Here is a 24,566-nt window from a genome sequence, read left to right as displayed (position 1 = left end):
TTGTTGAACATGATGTTCTTGGCGAGCTTATGGAGGAGCTTGTCGAGCTTGTTGAGGAGCTTGTCGATGCACGCGTGCTTGGAAAATCCTCTCTTGAGCTTCATCGTGAAGCGCTTCTTGGTGTAGACGAGCTTGTCGGCCCTGGTTGGCTACGATACGACTTGAATCTCGAAGGGCACGTTGCATCTCAAGTGCTTGAGCTTCACGAAGTTGTTGTTCTTGACGTTGTGCATCTTGATGTTGTCATGCTCGTTCATCTTGTTCTTGTTGTCGTTGGCGTTGCCGTTCTTGTGCTTGCGCGAATGTAGCTTGATTTTGACGGTGTCGATGTTCTTGCGCGCGAGCTTGCTCTTGAGAGTCGATGTCGTGTAGAGGATTGTGGTTTGCTTGAGGATCTTGACACGCGGCACGACGAAGAGTGTTCGATGTCGGGGTACTTAAGCCGGAGACAGTGTCGTCGGAGTGTCGACTCGAGCGGCTCCGTCTTGATGTAACACCCCCAGTGTCATGCTACAGTAACCCTCTATGATTAAGCTAATCACTTTGCTAAGCAGTGCTTAATCACCTTTAATTCAAATATCATTTGAAATCCCACTTCCGAATCAAATTCAATTTGAAAGTGAAATATGAAGTTGCACAAAAGTTGTTGCAAAATAGTTCATCATTTAGAAAAAAATCCATAACAAATGATTGATAAGGAAAACAACATCACCTCCAAGCCAAGATGGACTATAACAATTTAAACAGTGCAGTTTCAGCATTTAAAATGCTATTTTAATTGTGAAAAGTCCAAATGGATTTAATTGCCCCTCAAACTTTTTATGCCAGTGCCAATCAGTACAAAGAATTTAAGTGGCCTAGTCCCACAATTTTTCAAAGTAGTTTGGTAGCCCAAACTTTTCCCTCTGTCTCTGTATTAAATAAAACAAAAAGAAAACCGAAACCTAAAATGAGAACAGGCGAAAAGAAACAAAAGACCTCCTTGGCCCAAAAGGCCGAGGCAGCCCAACCCCTCCCCGGGTCGTCTCCCTCTCCCCTGTACGACCGACCGGGAGGGGGACTCCTGCTCGTCCCCGCCAGACCCGGTGCCGCGCCCCGTACGCCACCGACGGGAGGATAAGGCCGCCCCCCTGGCGCCTCGGTTCCCCTCTGGCCTCACTCCCGCTCTCATCCACGTCTCCCCTCTCCCAGGCGTTCCCCTCTCTAGTTCAGCCCAACTCCCGAACGCCTCCGTCGCCATTGTTGCCGTCGACCTCGCGACCATCGTCGCCCCCACTCCGAGCTGGGAGGTCCCGCGGAACCGCTGTCGTCTGCTTCGTCTTCCTCGCCCACGAGCTCAAGCCCGGAGCCACCGCATCGTGCGGATCGAGCTTCATCTTCCTCGATCACCGCCGGCGTTCTTCTTCAAGTTCGTCCAATCCTGCGCTCCTAACCTTCCACCAGGCCTACTTGTGCCTCCACGGTGAGCTCCTCCTCTGAATTCCCCTCGTCCCGCTGTCGATCCGTCGCCGTAGACCCGTGCTCGCCCGAGGCCGCCATGGTCGGAGTTCCGCGTCCGCGCGCGCACATCCACTCCTGGCCTGCTCGCGTTGTTCCTCCTGCCGCTGCCCGTCACGCGCGACCACGCACGCATTCGTCCGCCTCCACTCCTCACAGCACGTCGAGGCCGCCCACTCGCGCGCTCCCCTTTAGCCGCCCCTGCTCGCACCTCCGCACACCGCGCCCCTGGCCGTGCCCAGTCCTGTGTCCGCTGCGCCCCTGCGCGCTGGCTGGCCCGGCCGTGCGCCCACGGGTGCCGTGCCGCAGCCGCCCGCGGCCCTGCCGCTGTACTGCTGTTCCTGTACTGCTGTTGCTTCTATGTACTGTCGTGGCCTCGCGTCCGCTCGCAGCTGCTCTATTTCTGATGCCGTGCTGCTGCTCCTGCTATGTGCCGCTGAACTGCTGCTACTCCCGCTGCTGGCCGTGCTGCTGCTGCTCTTATACTGCTAGCCGCCGCTGCTAGCGTTGCTTTGCTGCTGCTACTGCCGCCTGCAATCGCTGGCTGTTGGTGGTGGTGGCTGTGGCTGTGTGTGTGCATAGGTGTTGTGTGTGGCCGGCCTAATTAGTTTAGGCTAATTTAGGGCCTGTTTTGAAACTGCCCAGCTTCTCTAAAACTTTTTAGATCCAGCTTCTCGCATGACTTCTCGCTTCAAGTGGCGACTCAAAAGCGTTCGGCTGCCTCGTAGCTTCTCCCAGCGCCATTTTGATCTGGCAGTCCAGCTAGGGGACTGCTGGCCCGTCTGTTGCCACCTTGGGCCGGCTAAAAGCAGCCCATATTGGCGCGAACGAGGAGCAGCCGGTGCGTGCGGTACCCTTTTACGAGCGATGAGGAGCTAGGGATCGAACCGTTTTCTTTGGCGGTGGCAGTATAGCCATAAATATGTCCAACTCCAGATTCTTGTAAACATGGAGTTGTGTTTCCCTAGCTTCAGAAAATTACACTGCAGCCCAAGATGGCTTCGTGAAGTTTAGCTTCTTGGAGTTGAGGCGTTCGGGCTGTAACCAGGCTGAGAAATTGTGAAGTTTGGAGTTGGAAAACATCAGACCAGGCCCTTAGACTACTTAGGTAATCATTGTTAGGTTAGTTGCTAGCCTATGGCAGGTGGACTCATTTAGTTAAGTTAGAGTTTATTTATTTCGTTTACGTATAGTCTATGCCATGTGGGCCAACCTTTCCTTTTGACCAGTCAATTTGACTTGGTCAATTCCGATTAAATAAATGTTGAAATTCTAGAAAATGTTTAATATTTTGAAAAATCATATAAAATAATCTGTAACTCGGATGAAAATATTTTGTACATGAAAGTTGCTCAGAACGATGAGACGAATCCGAATACGTAGCCCGTTCGTCCGCCACACATCCCTAGCTTTCTCCTTCGGTTTGTCTGTCCGAAAACGCGAAACACCGGGAATACTTTCTCGGATGTTCCCCCCTTTACCGGTACCACCTCCTACCGCGTTAGGTCACACCCAGCACATCTTTTTGCCATGTTATGCTTTGTGGTGCTATGTTTGCTTTATATTTACTGTTTCTTCCCCCTCTTCTCTCCGGTAGACCCCGAGACCGATGCTGCCCTTGTGATCGACTACGTCGACGACGACCCCCCTCCTTGCCAAAGCAGCCAGGCAAGCAAACCCCCCTTGAGCATTCTATATCGCCCATTTCTTTCCCTCTCATGCTTGCATTAGAACTGCTACTGCTTTATGTATGATCCTACTCTGATGCATAGCCTGTTTTTGTTACCTGCTTATTCTAAACTGCTTAGTATAGGTTGGTTAGAGATCCATCAGTGACCCCCCTTGTCCCAATTGCCTCGCTTTATGTTCAATGACTCGATTAACGTGATCGACGTCCAGGCCCCGACACCGCACATCACCCCCTAGTTGTACAACTCTGCAAAGTTACCATCGAGTGCCGAGGGTGGAACCTCTTACATCACTCATGATGAGATCTCCGTAGTGTAGCTTTACGGTCGAGGTCATCGAGGGTGATTTCCTCCTTAACCACTTCCGTTACGGCTCTGTCGTGCAACCCATCAAACGTGAACCTCGAGGGTGGATCCTCTTACGTTCACATTGATGATAACATTGAGTGGGATTCACCGGGGGTGATTCCTCAGATTTTCCCTTTGGTGTTAGACACACAGTTACTATGGTTACTATGACTTTACACTGAACCATGTTACTAACGACGGGTCGACCCTGAGGGGTACCCGCGCGAGCTTAATAGCGAGTGATGTGGAGTCGGGTTGACCTGGAAGGTGCCCGCGAGGTACTTACGAGGCGTGGCCGGGCATTCTTAGCCCTTGCCGCAAGTACTCGAGACGGCGCGATGGGGTCACATCGATCGTGAGTCTCTGCTCGTTACCGCGTGTTCCTAATCCACTACGATTGAATATTTGATCCGAGGAGCCTCTGGCCTGATAGCACTAACCATCACGTGGGCATAGTATGGGCGTTCTGCGTCGTATACATCAGCCGAAGCTTAATAGACGTCAGTGACTGAGCGGCGCGCGCCGGGTTGGACTGCGTAAGCTCCTGCCTTGTTGAAGGAGGTAGCTAGGTCTGCTCACCGGCCGCGCACGCAACATGCAGGAGTTCCCGGGGAGATGGCCATGACCCATGGGGGTATAGGTTTAGACCGGCGTGCTGGCCTCTCTATTAAGCCTGGTCGGGTTGCGGGGTATTGTTTGGCCGAGGCCGGGCATGACCCAGGAAAGTATGTCCGGCCGGAGTTACTCGAGCGTGGTGGGTAAGTTGGTGCACCCCTGCGGGGAAGAAAACATCTATCAATAGCCTGTCCTACGGTAACGGACACTTGGAGTTGCATCCCGATCGATACAACTAGAATTGGATACTTGTGATGAGAAATGGATTGTGATGAGAAACGGATGGTGATGAGAATTGGATTGTGATGATAACTGGATAGTATGGCTCTGGGATTGGTTTCTATCAAGGAGTCGAGAAAGGATCTCTGGCCGAGGTTGATAACACTTCTACTACTTTACTTTATGCTACTCTACTCCCTCCTGTTGCTGCATGATGGTGGTTTCCAGAAGATGCTAGTCTTCGATAGGCTAGGCTTTCCCTTCCCTACTGGCATTCTGCAGTTTAGTCCACAAATACAACCCATTCCTTTGATACAGATGCATACATAGTTTAGATCTGATGTAAGTCTTGCGAGTACTTTGAATGAGTACTCATGGCTGCTTTGCTACCTCTTTTCCCCCATACCCGATTGTTGCGACTAGATGACGGATCCCAGGAGCCAGACGACACCACTGATGACTACTGCTACCCCGAGGGTGCCTACTACTACGTGGAGACCGCCGACGACCAGGAGTAGTTAGGAGGCTCCCAGGCAGGAGGCCTTGCCTTTTCGATCGTTGTTGCTTTTGTGCTAGCCTTCTTAAGGGAAACTTGTCTAACTTATGTCTGTACTCAGATATTGTTGCTTCCGCTGACTCTTGTGTATTCGAGCTTATGTATTCGAGCCCTCGAGGCCCCTGGCTTGTAATATAAAGCTTGTATTATTTTAATTTGTGTCTAGAGTTGTGTTGTGATATCTTCCCGTGAGTCCTTGATCTTGATCGTACACATTTGCATGTATGATTAGTGTACGATTGAATCGAGGGTGTCACAAGTTGGTATCAGAGCCGACTGCCTGTAGGTAGCCCCCTTTCCAACTCCTTGGCCGGAGTTGAGTCTAGTCACTGAAAAACTTTTACTAACATTGGCTGTGTGTCTTATGGGCCCATGTCGCCATTGGGTGGTATTAGGATCTTTTATTCCTCGTCTCTACTCTGAGATTCTGATCTCTCTTCTATTCGGGTTAAAGATTTTACTAACTCTAACTTTAGGTTCTCGCAACCACTTCCTACCGGAGAGCCCCTTCATTCCAGATGATCGCCTGCTTCATCAGAAGATTTCGAAGATACTCTTTGATGTTTTCCCGAGATCCTTGTGCCCACCGCCTTTGCAATTCACTGCCACCGATATATCCTTATGGATAAGTACATACAGTTGCCGTTCATACCTTTGTCCCTAGTTGCTCTTGTTTCTAAAAGATGCCCCGAAATACTCTCCGTTGTCCCGAGAACCCCTTCTGCAATTGCCTTGAAGTTCTTTACCACATGAATACCCCTACGAATAATTCCTCTCAATTACCGAAGATTCTCCATCCCCAGTTGTTTGAGTGTTTCACAAAAATCTTCGAAATCCTATTCGATCTTTCGAAAATCATTAGCAGCTTATTGCTCTTGAAATTCTTGCTTGCTTGCACTATGGTTAAATCCCATAAGTATAGTAATCTTATTGGCATCCTTTGTCATTATCATTTGAGTCTGTTGATTCAATATGTTGCGGATGCTCGCAATCTTGAGTCGGGTCATAGAATTCATCCTTCCGGCTTGGACGTCATTTGACCAAGAGTTGTTTCTCGACCAATCAAATTGTCGTCAATTGTATCCCTAGGGCTATTCAACTTACTTATCTTTTGATCAGAGCGTCTGCTTCTGATCTTCTATTTTTGAAATCATGATTTCTTTGCATTTAAAGCATCGAATTATTCATGTTTCTATAATCCGAAGCCTTTGCATTCTTCCTTCTTCTGGTTGAGTATCGATACTCACATCGATCCAATGTGGACCGCCGGATCCTTTGTTGGATTTTATCTGACAACGTTCTTCATATTTAATAACCTCTTGGAGCCTTTCCTCAGATACATAAAGCCTTTGGTAAATTGTATCCTCTGCCTTTGAGCTTGTGTTATTTTACTCGGGGAGTTTGTGGTATATGTTCCCAAGATGCCCCTATGGGTTGGACCTATGCCTTCCTTAATCCATGTGAACCCGAGAGTTTTCACGAGTCATACTCTTCTGGTGTTTTTCCAGATAACATTTCAACACTACAACTTCATTGAACGCGAGAAGTGAATGAAAGGTTATGCATTGGAGAAGTGGGAGTCGACCTTGAACTTTGTGTTCATGCCCATGGACCTAATGTGGAAATTTATCATGGAAGCTTCTTGTGATATAATAATCCCCTTATTATTAGTTCTTACGGTATCTATGTTTGGTCCTTTGCAACCGTGGTTCCGACCATGATTGTTCCCCCTTTTAATTCCATTTCTTGGAAAAGTTAAAGCACTTGTCTTCTGCAGATCAATGCATCTCCGCAACCTCTATTTTTGATCTTCCTTCGAGTATTACCCTCCGGTACCTCGAGAATATCAAAGAACTGTGTTGCTTCCTATGAGTCTTCATCTAGTATTGCTTCTCACCGATTTCAGATTTCCCCCAGGATCTGAGTTATTAATCACTCGAGGACACCGATAAGTGAATCGGTTGAATCGATTCCGCACTTCGATTCTATAACTCTAAGTAATTTTCATTACTTACGAGTTTAATAATCCTTCAAGTCATTCCTAGCCTGATCGGCAATATCATTATCGTGCTAAATTTTAACTGTGCTACCTGGTCCTTCTTTCCGGAGCACAATTTTCGACGACGAGCTAAGCTTATGTCGATCTTCCTCGTCATACCATTTTGCCATGAACAACAAGCTTGCTTTCGAGTTTGTGTCGTACTCGTGGTTCCAATAACCTTTTGCTTCATCATTCCATTGACTTGATGTCATCGCCGATCGATTACATCTTCCTGAAATCTCTCGACAAATGTGTCGTTATCATCATCAACTTTCTGAGATCTTCCAGGATATCAATCGAATTCATGATGAGAAATACAATCCTTGCCCCTCGATGATTTGTGTTATCATGGACAACATTCTTGCCTTCCCCAACACAAGTTCATATAATTTTGAAAATACATTCTTTTTGACATGTCGATGGGTTGTTGTTGAGCCTGTCGGCCACATCCTCATCTTTTCCTTGCTTAAATTGTACGACTTAAATTATAAGTTGTTTCCGATGGGTCCTTTGTGAATCCAAAGACTGACCTTTATCTGATGATCGTGTCAATGCTATCCTGAAGCATGTCTGTGGTAATCCGATCTCCAATAAGAACATTTGAGGCATGATACTAAATTTTCTTTATCAATTATCCAAACACCGTTGTAGGGGTAATGTCATGAAATTTCTTTCCCTTTACCTAATTGGTGTCTACTTACTATCCTGTCATGGATATCTTGCTCTGCTTGTCCTTGGGAAGGATATACCCCTGAAATATGTGTTTAAACACATTTTCCTTTCCATTGTTCTGGTTAATATACTAACCATATTTTTCCTTTCCATTCTTTTGTTTAACCTTTCCGGTAAACTAACTTATCCCAGTAGAGATAATTTCTTGCTTAGGTAAACACCTCAATGTACAACTCCGTCAGTAAAGACCCTGTTACTATTATTGATGACATTCCGGTAACCACCGATAGACGAGAACTTTGCCTATTGGTCTGCCTCGTTCAATGAGCAGGAAGATGGTTCTCTTCGTCCCTCACCCTTGGTACCGACGTTGTTGCCGACATAACTGACATGATGCCCTCTGACATGCCTTGCTATCATGACCGTGCAAAATGCTAGCGCCCTTTCTCCTTTTAACCCACATGGTGGGCCCATAACCCACAGTTCCACATGATCAAAACCTGACTCTCCTGTACCCCCTGTTTCTGAGGTTATTCCTCACGCTTGGCTTCGTATCATGTCACGAGCCACCTTTCGAGAGATGATCTATTCCTGAGGCTCTGAACTCCTTTCTCACACTCGGTTCAGGTATCAATCGTTTGTCCATCCGCTTGTAACTTCCTATTGTACCTTCATACTTTGCTCTCGATGTTTTACTAAGTTTCAACTCGAGAGATACTTCTGCCTCATTCCCTGCATTGTTCAACAGACAATTAACCCTGTAAGGGTCAGTTCACCTGAAGTTACTCTTTATTTCCCCACTTAAATCTCGGGATGAGATTTCTTGTAGTGGAGGAGATTTGTAACACCCCCAGTGTCATGCTACAGTAACCCTCTGTGATTAAGCTAATCACTTTGCTAAGCAGTGCTTAATCACCTTTAATTCAAATATCATTTGAAATCCCACTTCCGAATCAAATTCAATTTGAAAGTGAAATATGAAGTTGCACAAAAGTTGTTGCAAAATAGTTCATCATTTAGACAAAATTCCATAACAAATGATTGATAAGGAAAACAACATCACCTCCAAGCCAAGATGGACTATAACAATTTAAACAGTGCAGTTTCAGCATTTAAAATGCTATTTTAATTATGAAAAGTCCAAATGAATTTAATTGCCCCTCAAACTTTTTATGCCAGTGCCAATCAGTACAAAGAATTTAAGTGGCCTAGTCCCACAATTTTTCAAAGTAGTTTGGTAGCCCAAACTTTTCCCTCTGTCTCTGTATTAAATAAAACAAAAAGAAAACAGAAACCTAAAATGAGAAAAGGCGAAAAGAAACAAAGACCCCCTTGGCCCAAAAGGCCGAGGCAGCCCAACCCCTCCCCGGGTCGTCTCCCTCTCCCCTGTACGACCGACCGGGAGGGGGACTCCTGCTCGTCCCCGCCAGACCCGGTGCCGCGCCCCGTACGCCACCGACGGGATGATAAGGCCGCCCCCTTGGCGCCTCGGTTCCCCTCTGGCCTCACTCCCGCTCTCATCCACTTCTCCCCTCTCCCAGGGGTTCCCCTCTCTAGTTCAGCCCCACTCCCGAACGCCTCCGTCGCCATTGTTGACGTCGACCTCGCGACCATCGTCGCCCCCACGCCGAGCTGGGAGGTCCCGCGGAACCGCTGTCGTCTGCTTCGTCTTCCTCGCCCACGAGCTCAAGCCCGGAGCCACCGCATCGTGCGGATCGAGCTTCATCTTCCTCGATCGCCGCCGGCGTTCTTCTTCAAGTTCGTCCAATCCTGCGCTCCTAAGCTTCCACCGGGCTTACTTGTGCCTCCACGGTGAGCTCCTCCTCTGAATCCCCCTCGTCCCGCTGTCGATCCGTCGCGTAGACCCGTGCTCGCCCGAGGCCGCCATGGCCGGAGTTCCGCGTCCGCGCGCGCACATCCACTCCTGGCCTGCTCGCGTTGCTCCTCCTGCCGCTGCCCGTCACGCACGACCACGCACGCATTCGTCCGCCTCCACTCCTCACAGCACGTCGAGGCCGCCCACTCACGCGCTCCCCTTTAGCCGCCCCCGCTCGCACATCCGCACACCGCGCCCCTGGCCGTGCCCAGTCCTGTGTCCGCTGCGCCCCTGCGCGCCGGCTGGCCCGGCCGTGCGCCGGCTGGCCCGGCCGTGCGCCCACGGGTGCCGTGCCGCAGCCGCCCGCGGCCCTGCCGCTGTACTGCTGTTCCTGTACTGCTGTTGCTTCTATGTACTGTCGTGGCCTCGCGTCCGCTCGCAGCTGCTCTATTTCTGATGCCGTGCTGCTGCTCCTGCTATGTGCCGCTGAACTGCTGCTACTCCCGCTGCTCTTATACTGCTAGCCGCCGCTGCTAGCGTTGCTTTGATGCTGCTACTGCCGCCTGCAATCGCTGGCTGTTGGTGGTGGTGGCTGTGGCCGTGTGTGTGCATAGGTGTTGTGTGTGGCCGGCCTAATTAGTTTAGGCTAATTTAGACTACTTAGGTAATCTTTGTTAGGTTAGTTGCTAGCCTATGGCAGGTGGAGCCATTTAGTTAAGTTAAAGTTTATTTATTTTGTTTACGTATAGTCTATGCCATGTGGGCCAACCTTTCCTTTTGACCAGTCAATTTGACTTGGTCAATTCCGATTAAATAAATGTTGAAATTGCAGAAAATGTTTAATACTTTGAAAAATCATATAAGATAATCTGTAACTCGGATGAAACTATTTTGTACATGAAAGTTGCTCAGAACGACGAGACGAATCCGAATACGTAGCCCGTTCGTTCGCCACATATCCCTAGCATAGCGAACACACAACTTTTCTCCTCCGGTCCATCTGTCCGAAAACGCGAAACACCGGGAATACTTTCCCGGATGTTTCCCCCCTTTACCGGTACCACCTCCTACCGCGTTAGGTCACACCCGGCACATCTTTTTTCCATGTTATGCTTTGTGGTGCTATGTTTGCTTTATATTTACTGTTTCTTCCCCCTCTTCTCTCCGGTAGACCCTGAGACCAATGCTGCCATTGTGATCGACTACGTCGACGACGACCCCCCCTCCTTGCCAAAGCAGCCAGGCAAGCAAACCTCCCTTGAGCATTTCGATATCGCCCATTTCTTTCCCTCTCATGCTTGCATTAGAACTACTACTGCTTTATGTATGATCCTACTCTGATGCATAGCCTGTTTTTGTTACCTGCTTTCATACCTTACCTGCTTATTCTAAACTGCTTAGTATAGGTTGCTTAGAGATCCATCAGTGACCCCCCCTTGTCCCAGTTGCCTCGCTTTATGTTCGATGACTCGATCAACGTGATCGACGTACAGGCCCCGACACCGCACATCACCCCCCTAGTTGTACGACTCTGTAGAGTTACCATCGAGTGCCGAGGGTGGAACCTCTTACATCACTCCTGATGAGATCTCCGTAGTGTAGCTTTACGCTCGAGGTCATCGAGGGTGATTTCCTCCTTAACCACTTCCGTTACGGCTCTGTCGTGCAACCCATCAAATGTGAACCTCGAGGGTGGATCCTCTTACGTTCACCTTGATGATAACATTGAGTGGGATTCACCGGGGGTGATTCCTCGGGTTTTCCCTTTGGTGTTAGACACACATTTACTATGGTTACTATGATTTTACACTGAACCATGTTACTAAAGACGAGTCGACCCTGAGGGGTACCCGCGCGAGCTTAATAGCGAGTGATGTGGAGTCGGGTTGACCTGGAAGGTGCCCGCGAGATACTTATGAGGCGTGGCCGGGCATTCTTAGCCCTTGCCGCAAGTACTCGAGACGGGGCGACGGGGTCCCATCGATCGTGAGTCTCTGCTCGTTACCGCGCGTTCCTAATCCACTACGATTTGGATATTTGATCCGAGGGGCCTCTGGCCTGATAGCACTAACCATCACGTGGGCATAGTATGGGCGTTCTGCGTCGTATACATCAGCCGAAGCTTAATAGACGTCAGTGACTGAGCGGCGCGCGCCGGGTTGGACTGCGTAAGCTCCTGCCTTGTTGAAGGAGGTAGCTAGGTCTGCTCACCGGCCGCGTACGCAACGTGCAGGAGTTCCCGGGGAGATGGCCCATGACCCATGGGGGTATAGGTTTAGACCGGCGTGCTGACCTCTCTATTAAGCCTGGTCGGGTTGCGGCGTATTGTTTGGCCGAGGCCGGGCATGACCTAGGAAAGTATGTCCGGCCGGAGTTAATCGAGCGTGGTGGGTAAGTTGGTGCACCCCTGCAGGGAAGAAAACATCTATCGATAGCCTGTCCTACGGTAACGGACACTTGGAGTTGCATCCCGATCGATACAACTAGAATTGGATACTTGTGATGAGAAATGGATTGTGATGAGAAACAGATGGTGATGAGAATTGGATTGTGATAGTATGGCTCTGGGATTGGTTTCTATCAAGGAGTCGAGAAAGGATCTCTGGCCGAGGTTGGTAACACTTCTACTACTTTACTTTATGCTACTCTACTCCCTCCTGTTGCTGCAAGATGGTGGTTTCCAGAAGATGCTAGTCTTCGATAGGCTAGGCTTTCCCTTCCCTACTGGCATTCTGCAGTTTAGTCCACAGATACAACCCATTCCTTTGATACAGATGCATATATAGTTTAGATCTGATGTAAGTCTTGCGAGTACTTTGGATGAGTACTCACAGCTGCTTTGCTACCTCTTTTCCCCCATACCCGATTGTTGCGACTAGATGACGGATCCCAGGAGCCAGAAGACACCATTGATGACTACTGCTACCCCGAGGGTGCCTACTACTACGTGGAGACCGCCAACGACCAGGAGTAGTTAGGAGGCTCCCAGGCAGGAGGCCTTGCCTTTTCGATCGTTGTTGCTTTTGTGCTAGCCTTCTTAAGGCAAACTTGTCTAACTTATGTCTGTACTCAGATATTGTTGCTTCCGCTGACTCTTGTGTATTCGAGCTTATGTATTCAAGCCCTCGAGGCCCCTGGCTTGTAATATAAAGCTTGTATTATTTTAATTTGTGTCTAGAGTTGTGTTGTGATATCTTCCCCTGAGTCCTTGATCTTGATCGTACACATTTGCATGTATGATTAGTGTACGATTGAATCGAGGGCGTCACACTTGAGTAGGACGAAGTGGTAGAAGAGCGGTTGACCAACAAGGCATGAATCTCGTCCATTCTTGCGTCATTCTCATGCTTGTGCTCGTCGAGCTTGTTGTCGAAGTAGTCTGTTGTGCGTTGCTCGGAGAGTCGCAAGTCGGCGGCGAGGTTGTCGATGCGGTCACTCATTGCTAGTTGCTCTTCATGCAAAGCTCGTTGTGTACCAAAGAGGTGTAGTTTGGTGACGTAGTTGTTCGGGTCGTCGTCTTGCTCAAGGAAGAGTGGGTTGGTAGAAGTACTTGGCCTATCCACCATTCCAAACAAAAATATGTGAGTGGGAGAAATAGAAGAACCTATACCAAATGTACCTCGACCTATGTTGAAGATGGATCAATGATCACTCCAATGTGTAACAAGGAAATAGCACAATTGGTACCAATTCTTGTCAGTTTCTCACACCTACACAAGTAAAAGCTTATTGTGGAGCTCGGTTAGGATGGTGGCACAAAATTTGATGCAATTGTTAGTGAGCTTCAATAATGTTGGAAAAGATGCGCAAATTTGCAAAATGCAACAAGTAGACCAATAGCAAGATAGATATCGGAAAAACACAAGCAAATAGATAACCAAGGGGTGAGCCAAAATATGGAGTCCACGAAAATGCTCTTTGCACAACACTAGAGAGACGCTAGCACGATTGCACAATAGGCGGATACGAACTTGTGCACAACCTACTAAGCAAAAATGCAACAACTTCTATCCCAAGTATGCTATATGTATGGTATACCGATGATATGATCCAAGATGATCGAGTATGACAATCTCAATGTTGTATGATGCTATGGTTCGTGCTTATAACCTCTTTGCTTATCTTTCCTTCTTGCTTAAAAGCTTGTTTGGCTCTTTGTTGTTTGAGCTCTTTTCTCATGCAATGCTTCACGAACCAAGATAGCAATTGTGTATGCGATGACAACCCTGTGACACAAGAGATTATACCGAGATATGCAACACGATGATATGATATGTATTCTATGGAGAGTATGATCACTAATGTGCACAAGTCACGTTGCCGGCAATACTCAACGGCTAGTCTCGATGGGTAAGCTACGCAAAAGTAAGGCTATGGTGGTTATCAATGCAAATGGCAAGAATGTATGATGATATCACGATACCAAGATGAGGTTGAACCAAAATGATGAGGTGTTCGTAGTAATCCTTGGCGAAGAAGCGGCGGTGATGTCGATGTCGAACCATACCTAGATAGCCGAAACACAATAGGACACGGTTACGCAACATAAATTCTCAAAGCAAAAAACGTGACAAAATTGTCGGAGGTGGTAGCGGTAAGGCTATGGTGGTGCTATGCGGAAGTGGTGGTTGTATGCGGAAGTGGAAATGGGCACCGGGTCAAAATTGGACGAAAGTTAGACGGAATTGGAGTGGTGGATGGAAGTGTTGCTGTTAGGGGTCGGATGTCCGGGCTGTCGGGCCGGATGTCCGAGCTGTGGATCCGTGGACGAACTCAATGAACACCGCGTAGAGAGGTCAAACCCGGGGCAAAATTCGGAAGATTTGGTGGATGGAAATTGGGGGAAAGATGGGGAAAAGCTAGATCTACCTGCAACACACGAAATCCGCGGATCAAATCCAACAAAACTTCATTACACCAACAAATCACAAAAAAATTGGGGCTATTTTTGTGGGGCTATTTTCGAATTAGGGACAAAATCAACAAAACTAGGCTAGAAAATAAAGAGAGAGGGCTCCGAAATCGTGATCAACGTGGCTCATGATACCAAGATGATGTAGGGTGGAACCCTATTGCCGATCTTTCACGAAAGGAGCAGATCCCAACTAAGAACACGAAGAAAACGAGGGAGATCACGAGGGAAAACACAAGAGAAACACTAAACCAACAAGATATAGTCACACATGTGCTAGATCCTCGACACACGAGAGGGGATACAAGATTCAAATCCAACAAAGGACGATACAAATGGTAACCGGTTCTTCTCCTAGAGGAGGTCTTGATGGGGCCACCCAAAAGGGGGTCTTGAATCCAAGGGGATCGTCTCCATAGAGGGGTCGCGGTCTCTCTCGTGGAGTAGATCTGTAATGGATGAGCAAACCTATCCTCACATATGAGCTATACCAATGTTAACCCTAAAAGGGGGGAGGAGGAGGAGTATATAGTCTAGGGGGGCGAAAGGTTACATGGGCCTCGGGCCCTTACACTGTGCGCAGACAGGGGAGGCTGGATGTCTGGGCGAGGTGCCGGATGTCCGGGCTGGCGTGGCTGGCCTTGACGCTCTCTGGATAGACGGGGTCCGGATGTCCGGGCGAGGGGCCGGATGTCCGGGAGCTCGGGACGGGCCGGATGTCCGGGCTGGAGTGGTTCAGCTTCGGGCACGTTCTGTAACGGGCGTCGGATTTCCGGGCGGAGGCCGGATGTCCGGGGCCTGTAGGCTTGGGCGCTGGCTCCTTGGCGCTGGAAGGCCGGATGTCCGGGTTCCTAGCCGGATGTCCGGGTCCTGGGAGTTGCACTTGACTCCTTCCGTTGGTTCTCCTCGTCCGTGAACTTGGCGGCTTGTCCATCTTCATGAGCATCTCCGGGAGGGTCCTCTTGACACCTAATCATGCATAGCGTATCGGACTTAGGTAGTAGCCATGTCTCGAGTGGATCATATGTGATATCACTAAGGAAGGAAGTCACCTCGTTCTTGAGAGCTCTAGCTCGTGCTCGTGTCATAGGTCCTCTTGGCTCTTGATGAGACGATGGTAGGTCCATGGGGATGACCGTAGGACGCTCCGCATCAAGAAGTCCCATTCAGAGCAGCGCGACGACAACCAGCGTATCGTGAAGGGCGGGCAGACGCGCGAATGAGGGCCATGGGGGGTTGCCGGGTCAGAGAATAGGTCAGGTGGTTGCGCTAGTGCCGGAGTAGAGGCGTGGGGTCGACAGCGGCAGCGGGCGACAGAAACCGATTTTAGATACGAAAACCAAAAAGAAGAACACCGATTAAAACGACCGACGAGAGAGAAAAACCCTGGTCAAAGGATAGAAGAAAATGACTTTCTAGGGCAGCCGATCAACATGACCGATGGATGAACCCTAGATATGGGTGACGCAGGCCCCAATGGCGACCATGGAGATCGACCGCCTCGGGGCGGCACGGTGCGAAAGCAACGGCGGTGCCTAGGGTTTGGATCAAGGTTAGGCTAATACCATGAAGTAAGGAATAGAGAGGGACATTGATGAAATTGTTCGATGTATTGCTCGAGCCTCGTTTGTCGTTGTCATTGTTTTGTGGCCTCTGCTAGTAGGACGTGTCCGTAAGGTGCCACGCCAACTGGCTGACCACGACCGTTGAACGTTGACAGACAGCCAGCGGTTTGGCCTCTTTACCTGTAACAGCCATGGCTTTCGGGTAGTCGTTTGTCAAGGGGGGCAGACGGGCATATAAGTTTTTCGTGGGCCATGGGCACACTTAAGTGCAAAAAAAGGTCGTTTAGGCAAATAGATGAAGTGACGCGCCCTGCTATGGATGATCTCCGCCGCTGGCATGGCGGTTGACGGCCCCAACTGCGCGTCCTTCTATAGACATAGACATGACGCCCCTGCCTTAGCCATGCCTCTTCTACAAGCTGCCGCTGTGCTGCTAGCTCAGGTCAAAGCTATTAGATACCAACCTATATGTTATGTTAGGATAAGTATTACTTCCTCCGTTCCTAGATACCCCCTCAGTCCGGAAATACTTGTCAGGGAAATGGATATATCTAGATGTATTTTAGTTATGAATATACTTGTCAGGGAAATGGATATATCTAGATGTATTTTAGTTATGAATACATTTATTTTTATTCATTTCCGCAACAAGCAATTCCGGACAGAGGGAGTATAAGTCTTTTTAGAGATTTCAATAACAACCACTCCTTCCGTCTCAAAATAAATGTCTAAACTTTATAGTAACTTTAGTACAAAGTTAGTATAAAGTCATACATTTATTTTGGGACAGAGAAAGAACATGTAGATGTATATAAACATATTTTAGAGTGTCTGTATATAAACATATTTTAGAATGTAGATTCACTGATTTTCTTTTTTATATAGTCTTGATTTTATACATCAATTTCCCTGACAAATATTTCCAGGCGGAGGGAGTATTAGCTGAATAACCTCTAAAAGCATAGAGATATTATTAGGTTCAGAACGAAAAGAAACCTATGCCTAACAACAAAGATAACACACTATAAACTAAGGTACTCCCTCCAATCCATATCACCTGTCACTCAAACAGATGTAGCTAGCAATGAAATACGTCTAGATACATATGGATCCGGAAGATTATTATAATATCACCATGTTTCTTAGATACTCCCTGCATTTTTATTTACTCCGCATATTAGAGTTGACTAAAGTCAAACTTCGTAAAGTTTATAAACATTTACCAAACCAAATCTATATGATGTGAAAGTACATTCAATAATAAATTTAATTGTATTGATTTGTTATTGTATATGTTCATATTTTTGTTTGTAAACTTTGTCAAAGTTTACAAAGTTTAACTTTGGTCAAAGCTAATATGCAGACTAAATAAAAATGGAGGGAGTACCGAATTATTCTGCACTGTCAGACAAGAAAAATGATAAAAGAGAACACGATCAGAACAACTAACCAGCAGCCAACTGTTTAAAGGGCTTCAAATCTCATTATGTTTCAAGAACTATTTTCATTCAAGTAAAACAGAGAAAAATTCATTTGAGGGGGTAGCCTTGACATCATAATCACAGTTGGTTCTCAAGAATATTTCTATTCAAGCAAATTTTTCTAGTAAGAAATATACCGCCTCCGATCCAAATTAATCAATGCAGCCTCTTATCTTGTATAGAGGTTGCGTCAATTAATTCGGATCGGAGGGAGTACCTTACTTATCTTTCGATCTAAGTCCATGATGAATGATGCCACTGGATGATAGTTCCCTTTTTAGTGGGAGGCGACAAAGACATGTCATACTGCTTGTTGATGCTTGGGTAAAAGCAGAGATTGTGAAGTTGCTACAAAAAGTAAAATCCCCAAAACTAAAAGATTATGATGATAGTTGGATAATCAATATTAAGCTATATTTCTTTTAGAGCTGATTGGAAGAAATGAGCTGGACCGATGGGAGTTTGTTATATAATTTTTTAGAGGAAAGGCATCGGCCGAGCCCGAGAGGAGGCTCGAACCTAGCCCGGCTTTGAATTAACAAAGCCATCAACCGGCCAGGATTACATCGATCAACCACATACAAGCAACATGAAAAAGAAAGAAAAGGAAGACACTGAGGCACAACAACCTCAGGCGGCCGATACAAGGTGCAAAACAGGACAGTGCACAAACCAAAGACTACACAAGCAGCTACCAAGATGAAGCTGAAGAACTAAGCTTGGTCAGTCAAGGTCTTCGTCCACCGAAGCAACCAGCACCGGACAAACATCGAACTTGTGGAAAGCAACAATGTGAAAGGAGAAGGCTCAAGTCCACTCCAGCATGATGAACAACCTGGGCATAATGAAATCCGTCTTCGTCGCCGTAGGAGGCCACAACCTTCTCGTCGTCGGCAGGCGAAGTGGTTCCCCAAGAACCCGGATTCACAAATGTCAACCAGGTGTACCATGGGAGGGGCTGCAGCAGACCACATTGTGCTCCTCAAGAAACTTCAGTTGCCATGGCACAACCACGAAGGAGACGCACACTGCAGGATAGGAACATGAACCAAATCGACACGGCGAGAGGTTGATGAAGAGCAATGCCGCCACTGCAGCCACCAATACATCCAAACTCGACATCCACCCTGCAGTCCAAGGACGGCGCCTTCAGGAAGGGGAACGGTGCCGTAGCGCCGCCGTCGTCCCGAAACAGGACCAAGGTTTTCACCTAGATGCAGGGGCAGATTGGTGGGGGGTGGGATACCTCAACGAAGCCTCCAAGAAGTAGTTCGACGCCGCGGCATCGTCGTCGTTGTGGCCGCCGCCGGCGGCCAAGGGTTTCCCCCGGTCCCAGGAGCCCCACCGCCAAAACACCGCCAACCGCCGGATCCGGCGAGCAGAGTCGCACCGGAGCTGAGATCGAACGGGAGAAGGCGAGGAGGGTGGAGTTGGAGCTGGTCGAATCAGATCTGGAGGCGGACCGACGGAGGAAATCCGGCCACCGCGAGCTCCATCCACCGGGGCCTCGCCGCCCAAGCAAGCCGAGGAGCCCAGCCGAGCACCCGCAGCCGCCGTCCGCCGCAGGGAGCAGCGCTGCCCACCTTGACCGGGGCCGCCACCCCGGCACACCATGCCCTCCGCGCGAGGCAGGAGCGGCAAGCCTCGCCGCCACCTTCCTCGGCGCCGCGCGGGCTTGCCGGCGGCAGTCTCCGGTGGCGGCAAGGTCTGGAGGAAGGAGGGGAGAGGCTGGCGGCGTGCTAGGGTTGGGGGCCGCCCGAGTCGCCCCAAGGGAGCGACGCGGGGGCGGGTGAGGGGGAGGGGCCTTGTCCGTTTCCCAGTCATCATTCAGAGTTTGTTATATAAGGAGAGTATAAACATTACAGGTGCACTATATAAAGTATATTGACAAAAACATTATAGATATTTTAATATGGACTACATACGGATGTATATAGACACTGAGGAGGTCATGGTCTGCACGAAATTCTTGGGGCCTAAAGCTTCTTGGTTCCTCCCCTAGCCAATCCACCTTCCGAGTTAACCGAGTCAAATCAATACAATTTTAGTTCCATTGTGAGTATCCAACATGCTCTGAAACAACTGAATATTCTCCTAAAAAACAAATGAAAAGCACTCTGAATAGATGCAAACTTTGAGAATTTCTTGCTGATTCAGTCCAGAGGAAGAGACGGCGATGGGGTGGTAGCAGCGGCAGAGAGTGAAGAGATGCAGGGATGAAGAGAAGACGGAAACGGGGGCAGCCACAGTGATGGTGCTCTGAAAGGAGCAGAGGCAGCCCCGACAGCAGCGTGCGAACAGGAGCGAGGGCGGCCATGGCAGGAGGTATCGCCGAGGAGGAGAAGAGCGATTGCGGCGCGAAGGCGGACGGGCGGCGGGTGGCAGCCGGAAACCCTAGCGTGGGCGCTTGGAAGAGGGCAGAATGGGAGTTACAGTGCGGTGTTGTGCGGTTGTGCGAGGGCGAGAGGCCAATGAAGCCAGACACCAACCGACTATAGCGGGCCTACTGCCAGCCATATGTTCACTTACAAATGGGCCCACCAACACCATCCAAAACCCCAACGAACCGGAACACATCATTTCAAGGGAGCTTAAGTTTTAGAATATACATATATTCAAACAGACAAAGACCAGATAGATTGGCTATCAGGAATAAGGCTCAAGTGTACTCTCATTTCAGAGATGTGCTTGCATTTTTGTAATATATTCAATTTTAGTTAACTGTGACAATCTGCATGCTGATAAGTCTCAGCTATGCTTGCACGCATCATATTTAAAGTTAGTGAGCAGCACAAGTACTTCACATTCAGTCTTGAATCAAAGGAAATATCATCATATTTGAAACGATAACAAAGACGTTGCACTTTCTCTAGGAAAAGATGTATATTAACCACTAACTTATTAGTGATGAGATGTTTGAATGTAGCAAAGCATGGATTTTCAAGACTTCAGAGCCAAATGGAAGTGATTAAAAGGCAAAACCTTTGCAAGTAGAGCTTTCCCTGTTCCCCATACAGTATGACTCCATTGGGATGCCTGATCTCTTGAATTTGAGCATCTAAACCACCAATGTCAGCACAAGACTCCAAAGGTGCCATTTCAATTCTCATGACAGAAACCATAGGATCAACTTCATCTTGCAAAATTCCGACCACCGTAAAGCTCAATAAATAAATACTCCGATGCAGACTTGAAATTCATCACATCAATCAAACAGATACTCCGATGGCCTAATCTAACCAGTCCTCTCTCTCTCTCTCTCTCTGTCTCTCTCTCTCGCTCCCTCCCTCCCTCTCTCTCTCTCTGAGTATATAAATAAATAAACCACAAAAAGAATATGAGAGCTGAAGACTTAAATAAATGCAGATTTTGAAGAAAAAGTGCTAAACCACAACAACTAGCAATCACTTCACTCTTGCCAATTGAATAAATATCATGGCCACAGATTGTGCCAACTTTTCTTCTCCTGGTAATTGCAAACATGTAGTAAGGACCAAGAAACTTCATAAAACCTGAAGAAGCAAACAAGTGGTAAATGTTATAATTTGGACAGCTAAAACGATTTGATTGATATATATACACTATGAATCTCAGCTCATATTGAAATACCAATTATTCCATAGCATTTTGTGACAAATTTCAGCCCAGCAGTCAACCTATTTCCCCCGTGAATCCGCCAAAGTAGTTCTTGACAGTCAAATCTCCCTGTAACTAGTAGGATACTCCTGGATACCCAAATCAGTAGACTCCAACCGGTCAATCTTCAGCACTGCCCAAAGAGTCCTGCTCTTGTGATCTGATGGAGTAGCAAAAAGAAGGCTGATGGTATAGCACAAATACAAATACGCATGATGGTGCAGGGAAAAAGAGTAAGGAGTAAAGGATGGGGGTGACCTGGACGACGATGGCGGTGAGGAAAGGTGCTGGACGTCGCCACATCTTTTCGACGGACAAAAACACTGCCCAAAGAGTCCGGCTCTTGTGATCTGATGGAGTAGCAAAAAGAAGGCTGATGGTGTAGCACAAATACAAATACGCATGATGGTGCAGGGAAAAAGAGTAAGGAGTAAAGGATGGGGGTGACCTGGACGACGACGGCGGTGAGGAAAGGTGCTGGACGTCGCCACATCTTTTCGACGGACAAAAAAAAAATCGTCACAAGGATTTCTATTTTTTAGAATTCCTCCCAGTTATCCGCTCCACACAGGATTCGAACACCGGTCGTCAGGAGTAATACTTCTACTTCCGACCAATGGGCTACTGCCCAGTTCTCACCCTACTTCCTTCGACCCGCGTATAATATTCAACCTATTTCGTACTCCCTTCATTCCACAATGTAATGCTTCCTCTATCCACGTGCTCTAACTTTAACCGTAAATTTAACTACCAAGACCGATTGTGGCGGGAGCAAAAATTATATCAATGAATTCGTATTCGAAAGAAGTTTTCAATTATATAATTTTTTCTCTCGCTGCAGTTGGTCTCGTTGGTTAAATTTATGGTCAAAGTTGAATCTCGAGAAGTGCGGGCGCACTATATTTTAGAATGGAGGGAATATTTGTGTGCTTGCTTTCCCTTCAGCCACATAACAGCTTTCTGAGACTTTTTTCTTTTGTTGAGACAAGCTTCCTGAGACATGTAGCTGTACTGCTGTTTTATTCCTAGCTCGGCCCATATGTAGAAAGTTACAGTCCTTGGATCTGGCTGATCGACCTTGTGGGCTTAATTAAGTTCTCAAGTGTTGCGCAAAAAAATATTAAGTTCTCAAGAAAAAAACTTTATGGGCTTAATTTACTCTTGGATGATTTTTTTGATCAAGTTCTTGTTGCGTGGAGGTTCTTTTGAACTTCCGGTCCTTTCAAGGGAAGAATCTTTTGCTTTTGGTTTTGGTTCTTCAAGCAACACCCACAAACAACACTGATAATTGGATATATCAAGCAAAACATGTGATATGTACTGATGGAACTGGACACTATCTCTACTTTTCGGTGATATGTTCTTTCTACTTTTCTCTCGGACTACGCGTTGCAAAAAATATATAAAATAAATACAATCTCAGATGCAATACAAGGGTTCCGCTCGCTCACGTCATATGAAATCCTACTCCTGGTCGTCGCCTCATCGGGAGTTGCCTCCTCAAGCATCTTCTTGGTCATGTTGGCCCTCTGCACAAGCCGGACCAACGCCTCCAACACCTCTGACATCGGCAACCTAAATTTTCGCTCAGCCTGCAAACACGCACACATTTCCGAGGCTCGAGTATCATTCACACATATATAAATTTTTGCGTGATGTAGTGAGTGAAGTTCTACCTGGGTATCGATTGTGCATTTGCATTCAAATGCAAAATTTTAATATTGCATAAATTTAGGAGGAGCTCTTACTTATCACATACTTCTCAAGATTGATTTAGAAGTTCAATGATTGGCATGACAATGACATGAGGATGTGGACCCCTCAAAATGCTAAGGACATGGATTGGCAAAGCTTCTAGACTCTATTTTTTTGTTAAGTGATCCAAGATCACATTGAGTCCATAGGAAGCCAATAGTATTAAAAGGGGATGAGGTTTTGAGTATGGCACGGTTCCTCAAGTGCTTGAAGATATTTGCTCCAAAAACCCTCAACCACTTTCTCAATATCACTTCTGTCCAAACCCTAAAAAGCCAACTCGGTCCCACCGAATCTATTCCATCCGGACTCATCGAGTTGATCCTATAAAGCCAAAGCCAAAACCTCAAATTTTTGTTGTACCGAGATGACGTTCCGATCTCACTGATTCACACTGACCTAGTTTTTGTATTCCTATCTGTTCACTTTGGAATGACCGAGTTGAGCCAATCAGAATTACCTAAATGAAATCTTACCGAGGTCATCGCACTTCGGTTCCACCGAGATTTCCTATTCGGCCCCACCGAAAAGCCCAACGTTCGAATTTTTTTCATAGGTAGGTCCCATCGAGTTTTGGTTCAGTGTCACCGAGTTGAGTCAAAAGGTTGTAACGGTTGGATTTTTGGTGAAGGCCATTTATACCCTCCACCCCCACCTACTCTCTAGGAGAGCCATCAGAACGTAATGTATGATCGAAAGTATGTCTAGAGGGGGGGGGGGTGATTAGACTACTTGACCAAATAAAAATCTAGCCTTTTCCCAATTTTAAGTCTTGGCAGATTTTAGCAACTTTGCACAAGTCAAGCAATCAACCTACACATGCAATTCTAAGAGTATAGCAGCGGAATGTAAATCATTGCATATGAAGGTAAAAAGGAGGAGTTTGGAGGGAGCAAACGCAATGTAGACACGAAGATTTTTTTCCCGTGGTTTCGATAGGTGGTGCTATCGTACATCCACGTTGATGGAGACTTCAACCCACGAAGGGTAACGGCTGCTCGAGTCCACGGAGGGCTCCACCCACGAAGGGTCCACGAGGAAGCAACACTACTAGGGAAAACCTTATACGCAGAACATTAGCAGTAGCGCAGGATAAAAACGCATGATGGTGCTAATTAGCAGCAACGCGGTATTTTAAACCGCGCTACAGATACAGTTATAACAGTAGCATGCCCGACTACAAAAGCGCTACTACTAAAATTCCCACGGCTTAGCTGATAGGCTACACATAGTAGTAGCGATCTACGTGGAACCGCGCTACCGCTACTTGTTTTGTAGCAGCGCGTTTACGAACAAAGGCGCTACTGCTAATGAAAATAAAATTAAATGGAAAGCAAATAAAAATGCGAAGGAATATCAGTAGCGCTTGTTAAGAAATGCGCTATAGCTACCGTAGCAGCAGCGCACTTCCTGGAACGCGCTACTGCTACTTTTAACTTAACCGCGCGGTTCGTTCTTCCCCCACGGCCACTTCCCCCAAATCCCTACTCCTCCGCTGTTGCCGCCCTGCATCGTCGTCAACCGCCGCGCGCGACCCGTCGCTCTCCGTACAACTTCGACCCCGCCCCCGCCCCCGACCGCGACCTCGACGCCGCCCCCGACCTCGACCTCGACAACCCCCCTACATCGTCGCCCTCCGCCGTGCGCCCGCCGCCCCGACCCCGTCCCCAACCTCGACGTCGCGTGCCCCTCTCCCTAACTCCACCAGCGCCAGAGGTGAGCACGCCCTCCTCCTCCTCCTCCCCTACCTCTGCCTAGCTAGGGT

The sequence above is a fragment of the Triticum aestivum genome, chromosome 2A (genome assembly GCF_018294505.1).
Source record: "Triticum aestivum cultivar Chinese Spring chromosome 2A, IWGSC CS RefSeq v2.1, whole genome shotgun sequence".
Classification (NCBI taxonomy): domain Eukaryota; kingdom Viridiplantae; phylum Streptophyta; class Magnoliopsida; order Poales; family Poaceae; genus Triticum; species Triticum aestivum.
Note: the sequence above shows the minus strand (reverse complement) of the source record.